Raw genomic sequence first — 12,323 nt, 5'->3', positions numbered from 1 at the left:
TGAAGGGATTTTATTATGAGGGGAGCTTGAGTAGGTTGGGTCAGTCAGTACTCATTAAAGTTTAGTGGAATGTAGCGACCATTCAATAAGGTCCCCTGGCATCTGTGGTGTTGAGAGCAGGAAGGTCAAGATTTCCTGGAGAGTGGGCCAAAATGGAGGAGACTGAGCCCTTGTAGGGAGTGCACTTCAGAAAGACTGTTGAACTTTTACCTTTATTCCTGTATTTTTCCACTAGGAAGGACTGTGATGTTAATGCTTAACTGTATTTCTTTATTTTTCTAGAATCATAGAATTCCTACAGTACGGAAACAGGCCCTTTCACCCAACAAGTCCACACTGACGCTCTAAAGAGCAACCCACCCAGACCCATTCCACTATCCTGTTATCCTATATTTACCCCTGACTAATGCACCTACCCTACTCATCCCTCAACACTATGGGTAATTTAGTGTGGCCAATTCACCTGACCTGTACATCTTTAGCTGTGGGAGGAAACAAAAGCACCTGGAGGAAACCCACGCAGACGCCAGGAGAATGTGCAAATGCCACACAGACGGTCACCCTAGGCTGGAATCGATCCTGGCTCCCTGATGCTGTGAGGTAGCAGTGCTAACCACTGAGCCATCAAATGTCGCCCCCCCCCGCCCAAACTTAGGTTCTACTTATACTAAGAACTACACTAACGCTTTACTTTTAACTTTGTTTCTCTATGTTACTACTTTTATCTAAATAGGTATTTTCGTGCTGTGTATAGTGACATAGTACTCTTTTCACTGTACTCCTGTACCTCTGTACTTGAGTGCATGTGACAATAAAGCGTGAATCTTAAACCATGCAAGATTCTCAGGAGGCTTGACAGGGCATAGGTGCAGAAGGGTTGTTTCGCCTTTTGTGGGAGTCTAGGACCAAAGGGCATCACCACAGAATAAGGGGTCACGCATTTAAAGTTGAGATTAGGAGGACTTTCTTCTCTTAGATGGCAATGAATCTATGGAATTATTTTCTGCAGAGAGTTGTTGAGACAGAGTCATTGTTTATACTCAAGTCTGAAATAGATTTTTAATCTGTAAAGGAATCAACGGCTATGGGGTAAGGGGGAAGTGAGTTTAAGGACTATCAGATTAGCCATAATCTCATTGAAAACTCAATGGACCAAATGACCAGCTTCCACTCCTATACCTAATGATCAGTACTACCAAGTTGCACTTGCTCAGTAATAAGCTGTTCACTAATGCTCAGTTCAGGTTCTGTGAGGGCCACACAGTCTCTGACCTCATTATGGCTTGGATCCAAACAGTGGCAGAAGAGGTGAACTTCAGAGGTGGGATGGAAGTGAGTGTCCTTGACATCAAGGCAGCTTTTGACTAATCATCGAGGAGCCCTAGCAAAACTGGAGTCAGTGGAAATCAACAGAAATACTGTCCACAGGTTGGAGTCCTAACCAGCACAAAGGATTGTTGCTTGTGGAAGTCAATCATCTCAGGCTCAGGAAATCACTACACAAATTCCTCACAATAGTGTCTTTAGCCTAATCATCTTCAGCTGCTTCATCAAAAACTTTTGTCCATCATACAGCCAGAAGTGAAAATGTTCACTGATTATCAGAATGTTTAGCACCATTCAGGACTCCTCAGCTACTGAAGCAGCCTATGTCCATATGCAGCAAGGCATGGACACCAGGCATGGACACCAGGCATGGGCTGATAAGTAGCAAGAAACATTCACAACACACAAGACCATCTCCATCAAGAGGAAATCTAAGCAAAGCCCTTTGACATTCAATGGCATCATCCTTTCTGAACACCACTATCAAAATTCTGGAGGGTATCATTGACTGAAATTGAACTGGGCCAGCCATATAAATATTATGGCTATAAGGTCAACATGGAGGCCAATAGCGTCCAAAGCCAAAGTTGCCAGCTTCCTGCTCTGACCAACACACTGAGAATTCTCAATTACAGTTTGTTTGGCACAGTTGGTAAGATGGGAAGCAAGTTGCAGCATTGATAAGCTAAATCCCGCTGAACTCACCGTTACCTAATCAGAAACTCACCACAATGCTTGGCAAATACATAAACCTTTCAGCAACAGGATCCCGACATTAAGATAGCCTCACGAGACATCCAGTCCGAGTCTTTCACAAATCTTGTCATAATCCACATTGCCCAGAATTCCATAAGACTATGCCCTGTATCGCTCATGAAGAGCAAACTGTTGAATGTTATGGTCATTACAGTGGAGGTTACTGGCAGCTTTGACATTGTTCGGTGATTAGTCAGTTTCATGATCATGGATTTTGCAGATTGTTCTGAATCCTGTGACCATGATTGTATTGCAGCATTCAGGGAATCTTTTGTTGACCTTTTTAACTGGGTTAGAGTTTAATTGCACCTATTTGGCGACGACAGTGCAGACTTAAGTATGTAAGCCTCAAATGTAGTCTGATTAAAGAATTGCACTATCTGATGGCAATCCATTTACATCTAAAATATGCCATACAAAGTGGCAGTAAAAATGACCTTCTGACATTTTGATCCATCCTCTTATCAGGCATTCTGCAGTGCTCTGGAGTGACCAGAAGATCAATGCTGCCTCTTCTGAACCAGGTCCACTTTGAGACCCAAACAAGGTTTGATTAATGTTGTTGTCCCATCACTTGGCCACACACCGGGTTTACTTTCTTGTGCAGATTACTAGGATTTGCCGGATATCTCTGTTACCCGAGTGCCCTTTGAAACACGTTCCCAACAGTTTTATCTTTTTTAATCTGGTGATTGGGCGACTGTCTGTTTGGAGTTTGCACATTCTCCCTGTGTCTGCGTGGTCTTCCTCTGGGTGTTCTGGTTTCCTCCCACTGTCCAAAGATGTACAGGTTAGTTGAAGTGGCCATGCTAAATTGCCCATAGTGCCTAGGGATATGTAATTTAGGTGCATTAGTCAGGCGAATTGTAGAGTAATAGGGTAGGAGAATGGATCTGGGTAGGTTACTCTTCAGACAGTAGGTGTGGACTTGTTGGGCCAAATGGCCTGTTTCCACACTGTAGGGATTCTATGATATGAAGTACCCATCGTCCTTTTCAACAAACATCCTTGAGCCAATCTCCCAACATCAGACCAACTGCTAACGAAGAATGTCAATGCATAACTAGATACCTAGAAATAATTCTTCAAAATATAAATTACAGGGCAACCTGCAATGTTACCATGTTGCAAATTTACTGCTGAAAACAAGATATTAAATACAATGCTTGTGTGCGACTCCAAGACAGTTAAGCTTGTCTCACAACATCAGAAATAAGAACCATGAATTGCCTTTGCCCTTGGTAAAAGAAAACAACAACCCAAGAGGTTATTATCATTCACACCCAGAAAACTCAGTAGAAGCTATCGATAGGGATTTTGCCTTCATCCAGCATATGAAAACCGGGCTCATTTCCAACTTTCTATTGTGTGTGAAGTCAAAAGGTTGATGATAAACAAATGCATTTTGCTTGCAGGCACATATTTTTAAACATTCCAACTTATTCATTGAACTGGTAGTGACAACTGGATTATTTTTCATTGGATATCTGCCCACAAACTTCATAAGGAACAGAGTGTTTTACTTTCTCCTCTCCATGTACTAGGAGAGTTTGTTGAGGATGCTGTGGGATTGTCTCTATTTTAAAGGAACCTTAAAGTAATGAATGCCTTTGCTAGATGTTCTTAAGCTCATTTGCAGCCTCCCTTCCAGTTTCTTTTCCCCCAGTGGAGACAGGAATGAAAAGTTAATAGCAAATGGGAGAAATGTTTATTTGCATAGTATTACATCACACAGATTTCTGTTGATTCTGTCAGGCAGGCAGTTCTGTGTGCAGTTCAGTTAGAGACACACAACACTGTCTACCCACAACCAGGGAACTGACACAGTCTGCATAACAGGCACTAGACAAACAATCTTTTCCACTGATAATGTGTTATCACATCAATCTACATTGAATGTTCAGATACAGAAAAGACCTACTTGGTTTAACAGGTCAGCAGTGTTAATAGTTATTAATAATGTTTAATGAAATGCATGCATTGAACATTGACTGTGGATTCAATTGTGCATCTGTAAAGAGATGCAGACTGAAACTGTGGTGGTCGAGATGGAAGTCGCACCTAGGTGATATGTAACTTGTAAATAAAAGCTTGTGAAAGATATGCAAAGATTGGGCCCATTTCTATCCCTCACCAAATGGCTCGTGTGTGTGTGTGACACATACTATTTATGCTCATTTAATGACTTACATTTATATGGCAGCTTTAATGTAATGAAATAGCCCAAGGTATTTCAGCACATCCAAACTATTTAAAATTAGACTGAAGAAACGTTTTAGTTTTTAGTTTCCTTCCACACACCTTAGATGTTAAAGTTTCAAATCATTTCCGAGCATTTCTCAACCTAAAGTGTGGATGAGACACACATTAAAAAAAAGTAGCGCAGTTCCATTTCCTCCAAATCTGAAGATGGGACAGTGTCATATTTTCCCTTTGAGTGTTCAATCAACCATCTCATTTCTGAGGGATTTTGGGGCATTAATGGGATAGTGCGACAGAAGCATTGCAGCCAGGGCTCAGGAAAGGTGTCAAACAAAAATATCGAGGCCAAGAGACTTCAACAACAAGGTCTCATTTTCATGGCTCCGGTCCCTGCCTCAAAGCTGAAAGACTTCAGTGCAAATGAAAACCGTGCGCATGGTATAATGGGCTATTGATTTGCTCTCAGCCATTTTTTGCATGATCATGAACAAAGGGAGGCATCTTCTGCTGTGGAAATTAAGTTTGGCATTGGGCATGAGAGTAACCTTCACTTCCACTTGAGGGCAGGTTGGCTTCTCTCACACAGTGACCTGACAGGAATTTATAAAATTCTGAAAGGCATAAATAGGTGCGACAGTCAGGATCTTTTTCCCAGAGTTGCAATGCCAGAGGGCATACATTTAAGATAAGAGGGAGAAAGGTTAAAACGGCAAAATCTTGTTTTTTACACAGAGTGGGGTAGGGATCTGGAATGCACTGACAGGGGTAATGGTGGAGGCAGACATGACAGGGGTGCTTAAGTGGTTTTTAGCTAAGCACATGAATAAGCATGGAATGGAGGGACATGGACTATGGCAGCATAGAACATAGAACAGTACAGCACAATACAGGCTTTTCGGCCCTCAATGTTGTGCTGACCTATTATCCCTCTCTAAGGTCAAACTAACCTACATACCCTTCATTTTACTATCATCCATGTGTCTATCAAAGAGTCACTTAAGTGTCCTTAGAAGGGCAGCAGAAGGGATTAGTTTAACCTGGCGTCATGCTCGGAACAACAACATGGACTGAAGGGCCAGTTCTTTCTGTACTGTTCTATGTCCTATGTCCTATGCTATGTGAGATTAACGCAGAGAGGCTTGCACCAACTAGAGACTGCAGGCTCCTTGAACCTGCTGTTACTTTTTCAAGGTCCAAAGGTTCTGGTGCTGTAATTAAAAGGCACCCAAATAGCCACTCACTTGCTGCAAGCCTGGCATATGACATCTGCTTGCCACTCTGGAGATGTTACAGGTGAGACAGAAAGTGACCCAATGGTTCAGTGACACTTTGGCACACCGTACCCAATAGAAGGGTAGTGTTCACTTCTCACAGCCTCATGAAGAGCTGACAGATGTGATCACATGGCAGAGATCAATCTGTTCAGCCACCTCTTTGCATCTGTAGATGCTCTTCAATGGAAACTTTGATGCAGCTCATGGCTTTGCATGTGTTTTGTGGGGCAACAATGTTGCTCTTTGTGCTTCACTGTGGAAAGGTTAACACACCCAAGGACGGCTCTCATGCAGTTGACTTATTGCTAAGCAGATTTGGCCTTACTCAGTCCCAGGAGGATTAGAGCAACTGCTCCTATCCACAAAGACCCTCTCCCCAATTTGACTGCTCACCATTAGTGAGGAATCATGTTCTTATCTGCAGCAAGGTATAACAGTGCCATCACTTTGAGAATGAATTCCACCACTGTCAGTCCTCCCTCTGTCACCCATCAATTTCTCCTTGTTATCTTTAACCATCTCCCTCCACTCTTTCATCTGTAAATCACTGTTACACTACAGCCCCTTCAAAGAGAGATCCTCATTCCTGTACTCCTTCCCGAGTCAGCACCCATCACCATTCCCTTTCCCACTCTCTTAGCTCTTCCACTATTGAAGTCACTAGTTCCATCAGTTTTAGAGACCCCTTTCCAATGAAACCACCCACTTCCCATCAATGCCTCTGACCCCACTGCATACCACTCTATCATTGTTACCATATGAGCCGCATCCTAGTATAATTAATTCATTCTGGGAGCCCACTGTTGAGACCAATAACCCCATCCATTAGATACAATACTCACTCACATTCACCAGCAAAATTCTTTCCAGTTTAAACTGCACCACACACATACACATACAATTCCTTACTCCTTCCTTGGTAACCCAGCTTTCACCTTGCGTCAAACAGAATTCCATCCCTCCTTGTGTTGTTCCTATTAAACTCCAGTCTCACTACCTCAGTCATCTCCCAAGTGTCATTGACATAATCTCAAGCCATTGCATGGCAAAGCCAAACATTGTCCAAAGATGGCAAAACTGATGCTACCCACTCCAAAGTCCTGAAAGAGGGCTACCTTGCACCTTGCCTATTGCACACCTCCATTATGCAGCCGTGAATCTGCTCACTTGAGCAGAACTGAATTGGGAAGGGAGCTTAATTCTCGTGAGCTGACCTATTATTGAACATGCAAATTTGCTTCCCTTCATTTGCCATTGGGTAACCCAGACTGTTTCGAGATCGCAATCAAAGAAGTTCATCCCATGATCAGGATTCTGCATTTTAACTGCCTGCTCTCAGGAGGACCATAAGATCCTGCTCAAGGTTAAAATAACCCTCAGGCACTCTGTCAAATCCTCATAAGGAAACTGAATATGGGATTGAAAGAAATCCTTTCATTTTGTGTGCTCATTAATTAAAAGGATATTCTAGCCAGAAATGTATTTTAGCCAAATACTAGACTGAAGTGTGTTATGTTATTCTCAATGGAACAGGGAGCAAGTTAACTTAGATTGATAAGCAGTGCATTTACTATTCTCTTACTTGTTATTTGGGTAACAAAACAATCTTGGTTTATCATGGGCTTCACCTTATTAGTGCACTGATCAGTTTGTATTCTGAAAGATGGGAGGAGTGAGAAGAACAAGAGGAAGATGACATCATCCATTTTATACCAGGAGTTCTCTTTTTTTCCCTGAACCCAAGGTGGCACTATTATATGACTAGACTTTGGACAATAAAGGAAAACACCCAATTGTAAAGAAGGTGTGGTTCACTTACAGGACAGGCTAGTGATGCTGAAACTGATGTGGGGAGTAGGTGAAATCTGTGAGCTGCTTTCAGCATTAACCCAGTCGAGAACAGAAAGTTACCACAGGAAGGATGTTGTGAAACTTGAAAGAGTTCAGTAAAGATTTACAAGGTTGTTGCCAGGGTTGGAGGGTTTGAACTACAGGGAGAGGCTGAATCGGCTGGGCCATTTTCCCTGGAGCGTCAGAGGCTGAGGGATGACCTTTTAGAGGTTTGCAAAATCATCAGGGTAATGGGTAGGATAAATAGACTTTTCCTTGGTTTGGGGAGTCCAGAACTAGAAGGCATAGGTTTAGGGTGAGAGGGGAAAGATTTAAAAGGGACATAAGGGGCAACTTTTTCACACAGAGGGTGGTGCATGTAATGGTGCTGCCAGAGAAAGTGGTGGAGGCTGGTAAAATTACATTTAAATGGCATTTGGATGGGTATATGAATAGGAAGGGTTTAGAGGGATATGGGCCAAATGCTGGCAAATGGGACTAGATTATTTAGGATATCTGGTCAGCATGGACAAGTTGGACTGAAGGGTCTGTTTCCATAATATACATCTCTATGATTCTGTGACATCAGGAATCAGTGGAATAGATTTGGGATCGAGAACCAGTTTCAAGACAGAGTGATATACCTAGTTTTTCAGATGTAAATGATTTGTGTTTTGTTTCAAGAATGCTACATTACAGAACACCAAACTCCTCGCCCAACCCACAGATACCAATCATTTCCATGGGCCGTTTGAGCAAATACTGTATTGGTTTAAAATCTCTACTTTATCCAAGTAAGGACTCCAAGGAAATAGAAATTATTTTGAATTTCTGTTGCCAAGGTGCAGTTATACCCTTAAAGGTAAAAGAGAATGCCTGAGGAGGCATTCCCTTAAGTGTCAGCTCAACCTATTTCTGGCAGGAGTGGAGTTTAACTCATCTAAGAAGCAAAATGAAAGATTTGCATTTATATAGTATGTTTCATGACCACTGAATATAGTTGGCAAAGTGCTTTTTAAAGGACGTTAGCTTGGTTGGCCAAGGTGGGGAAGGAAACAATGTCAATAGCATGGTTCAATCTTCATACTGGCTATTGTAGTGCATTGAGGCCTTGTCCACACTAGCAGAGTCGTGCCCATAAAGTATATAACTAATTGTCTCTTTGTAACAGACAATTCATGAATACTTCATAAATTACCAATCTCGGAAATGGGACAGCAATTTACAGATACAAATACTAACAAAATGTAATGTGGTGAGAATTAACAATCTGCTTTTGTGTTGTTAATGGTGGTCATCTATTGACCAGGACTGGGTAGAGAAATTACAATGCACTTTGGATCCTATAGAACAGAATGGTGTGACATGGACATAGGTGGTTCAGCCCACTAATCTACGTCTGTTCTTTCCAAGCAAAATGGAATCAGTCCAACCACCTCCAAACACAAAGTTTTCTCCAATTACTTATCCAGTTTCCATTCGAACCCTAATTGGTATCTATCACAATATCAGGGAGAGAGTACATTCTAAATCCTAATCTCATTCCTTGTACAAGCGTTTTTCTCATGTAGTCTCAAATATCTTTGCCAATTAGTTTGTAAAATTAAACCTGGGCATTTTACTATTAATCCTTAAAAAAAACTGGAAATATTTCCTATTTGTTCTACCTAAACCTTTAATAATGTTATCCATCTCCATCAATTCCCTCAGGCTTATTTATCCTAAGGAGAATAACCTAGCTTCATTAACCCTGGATCCCCTCTAGTATATATTGTTTCTAAAGTTCCTACAAAGTCTTCACCTCCTCCTGGTGCTCAAAATTGGAAACTGTAGCTGCAGTAAAATCAAATCTTACAGATTCATCAAAACGTTTTTGCTTTTATATCATGTGCTTACAATTTCTAACTATGACTTTGTCTGGCAAATGCACACAACTTGGTTGTTCATATCAGGTAAATAGTTCCACTCCTTGTATCATGGCCCTTTGTCAAAATACTTTTTTGAGAAGGATCTTGACAGTTACTTTTTAATTTTCTGGAGTAATGTCTACATTTTCACTAACACATTTATTATGTGAAGCAGTCTCATAGGAATATTAGCTTCTGTATCAACCCTTTACTTAACCTCAAGTTCTAGTCTCCTTCCTATTGGAAGGATGTTGTGAAACTTGAAAGGGTTCAGAAAAGATTTACAAGGATGTTGGAGGGTTTGAGCTACAGGGAGAGGTGGAATAGGCTGGGGCTGTTTTCCCTGCTGCGTTGGAGGCTGAGGGGTGACTTTATAGAGGCTTATAAAATCATGAGGGGCACAGATAGGATAAATATACAAGGTCCTTTCCCTGAGATGGGGGACTCCAGAACTAGACAACATAGGTTTAGGGTGAGAGTGGAAAGAGATAAAAGAGACCTAAGGGACAACTTTTTTATGCAGAGGGTGGTGCAAGGGTAGAATAGGCTGCCAGAGGAAGTGGTGCAGGCTAGTACAATTGCAACATTTAAAAGGCACCTGGTTGGGTATATGAATAGGAAGGGTTTGGAGAGTCATGGGCCAGGTGCTGGCATGTGGGACTAGACTGGGTTGGGATATCTGGTCGGCATGGACGATTTGGACCGAAGGGTCTGGTACCATGCTGTACATCTCTATGATTCTATAAATCATAACATATAATAATTGCTCAATTTACTAAACAACCCAGTTTTTAAAATGACACAAGACACTGTACATAAGTTTGGAAAAACATTTTTTCTCAAAATAACCAACAGTCACTTCTATACAAAATAAAATCCTAAACACAACTTTTACAAACTAGTGAGATCACAGTTGATACATTTCCAATGTTTCTGCACAAAGCTGCAATATTTTAAATAGTTTAAATAGACAACTATTACTCTTTTTAGTACATCTCATATCTGGATTTCAGATTTAAAGTTAACCATTGTTATGTTGTTCATTATAATTGCATCCACTATATTTTCCCCATCTTGTAACTCACCATTATTTACAGTCTTAAACCAGAGCTACCACATTCATTGGCAAGGGATTCATTAGTGCAATTATTTCAAGTTTTCAAGGTTCCGAATTAGTTGTGTATTATTCTATTAACATATTTAAAACTGTTCTCTCTTCTTTGCAGCCTCCTTCCCTCCTATCCATTTGCTGACTCCTCCCTTTCACCCTCCTCCCAAACAGTTATCTTCACTGCCTCCTCATTCCCATGACCCCTTGTTGCAATTTCCCTACCAGTTCCACCTGTAGGCTCCTCTTTCCAAAACTCACTTGCAGTTTCATATTCATTTCCAAGTCCTCCTTTCCAATCCCCTTGCAATCTCATCCTTCCACCTTCAACACCACCCCCCCTGGACCCCGTCATTTCCTTTCAGCCTCTTCCTTCCCCACCACCTGCATCTCCCAGCAACCCCTGAATCCATCAACAGAAATCCTTAGACCTGGCTCCCAACAGCATTGATAAGGCCCAGGTTTCAGCAGCAAGGTCACTCAAGCTTAGTTGCCAGTTACAATTCCCCTAAGACCTGGCTAATGGTAGGCCCAGTGACTTGCCAGTGACTTGCACAGACACTTATAATACCAGCTGCTCCTCCAATTACATGGTGGTGCTCTTCCATGTTTGCTGATAATAGCCTCATTAGTGAACCTATCAGCAGCCAATACAGAATAGAAACGGTATGTGATCGGAGGAGCACGAAAAAACAGAATCTCTGACTGAAGGAGTAACTGCTCATAGATACTGTCTCTATCATGTATGAGCCAAACCTTGCTCTGATTGGTTGCAGAGCCATCAGTGCTGCCTGATTCTGAGCCTTTCTGAAGGCACAAGCCCTGGTGGTTAGTATCATGAGCCATCCCCTTCTCCCAGGCTCCGCTGTTGTCTAATGCTAGGAATGTCTCCATTGATCTTCTTCAAAGTAGTGCCATGGGATATGTTATGTCTTATCTTAACAGGCAGGCTAAAGTCTCAATTGAAAGACAGCACCCACAACAATGCAGCATCCCCTTGGTACTAGATTGTCAGCCTTGTATTTAATGCAAACATAGAAGGAGGACTTGAATATGTATCCTTATGACTCGGAGGCATGAGTACTACCAACTGGGCCATGGCAAGGGGTTGGTTGGCCTAGATTCCGCATCAAGTTCAAAGCCTGAGTTTTGATTGCCTAATGGGGTTTAGGGTAGAATTTTCAAGATATTCCCTCCCTAATGGCTCTTTCATCTGATTTATCATCCCTCCATGGAGATTGCATGGACTTTGGATGAGATAAGCATTATTCCAAGTCTATGGCCATGATTGGACAGACCAGGGGGTTTCTCTTATTCATCACTTTTTGTATGTTCGTATATTTGGAAGTGCTTGCATTTCTGAAGTTCATATAGAGACAGAATTATGGTGTTTTGTGGTCAGTTTCTAAAATGAGACTATGCTTCTTAAAAACTGAAGCAAAGTGAATGGGATAAATGTTTTGAGGAATAATAGAACTGATGCTGAATCTCAATGTGAAAATTTAATTCCCCTTATTTATGCATTTCAAAAGTATGAGTAACACCAGTCACGTCAAGAAATTCCTTGACAGACAGAACTATCAAAGAGATTCAATCTGACAGTCATTCACAGAAGGAAACAATGGCAGATATGCAAATAGCACAGCCTAAGATGATGCTGTAATGTACTCATTTGAGTACATGTGACAAAGTTAATTCAATTCAGGACAGGAAATCAAGATACAGTCTAAAGATCTTCTGGTATCATTTAACCGCATCAGTGAGAGGAAGAATTGTGGAGCTGAATTCACAGAAACTGAAAGAAAGCAGCTGTTACTAAAGATTTGTGTGGATTTGAAATTGGAAAAGAGAGCCCAATGTTTCTTTCAATGGATGCAATATGGATGTTGTTGGAAACTATTCTTATTCATTTGGCGTCAA

At 41.5% G+C, this 12,323-nt stretch overlaps 1 protein-coding gene across 6 annotated transcripts in view; it reads right to left on the bottom strand.

Moving 5' to 3' along the window:
- Nucleotides 1-12,323, bottom strand: part of LOC122557942 (potassium voltage-gated channel subfamily KQT member 1) — a 682,968-nt gene that overhangs the window by 213,060 nt on the left and 457,585 nt on the right. The window lies entirely within an intron of this gene.

Source organism: Chiloscyllium plagiosum, chromosome 16 (assembly GCF_004010195.1).
Source record: "Chiloscyllium plagiosum isolate BGI_BamShark_2017 chromosome 16, ASM401019v2, whole genome shotgun sequence".
Taxonomy (NCBI): domain Eukaryota; kingdom Metazoa; phylum Chordata; class Chondrichthyes; order Orectolobiformes; family Hemiscylliidae; genus Chiloscyllium; species Chiloscyllium plagiosum.
Note: the sequence above shows the minus strand (reverse complement) of the source record. Positions and strands in the feature narration are given on the sequence as shown.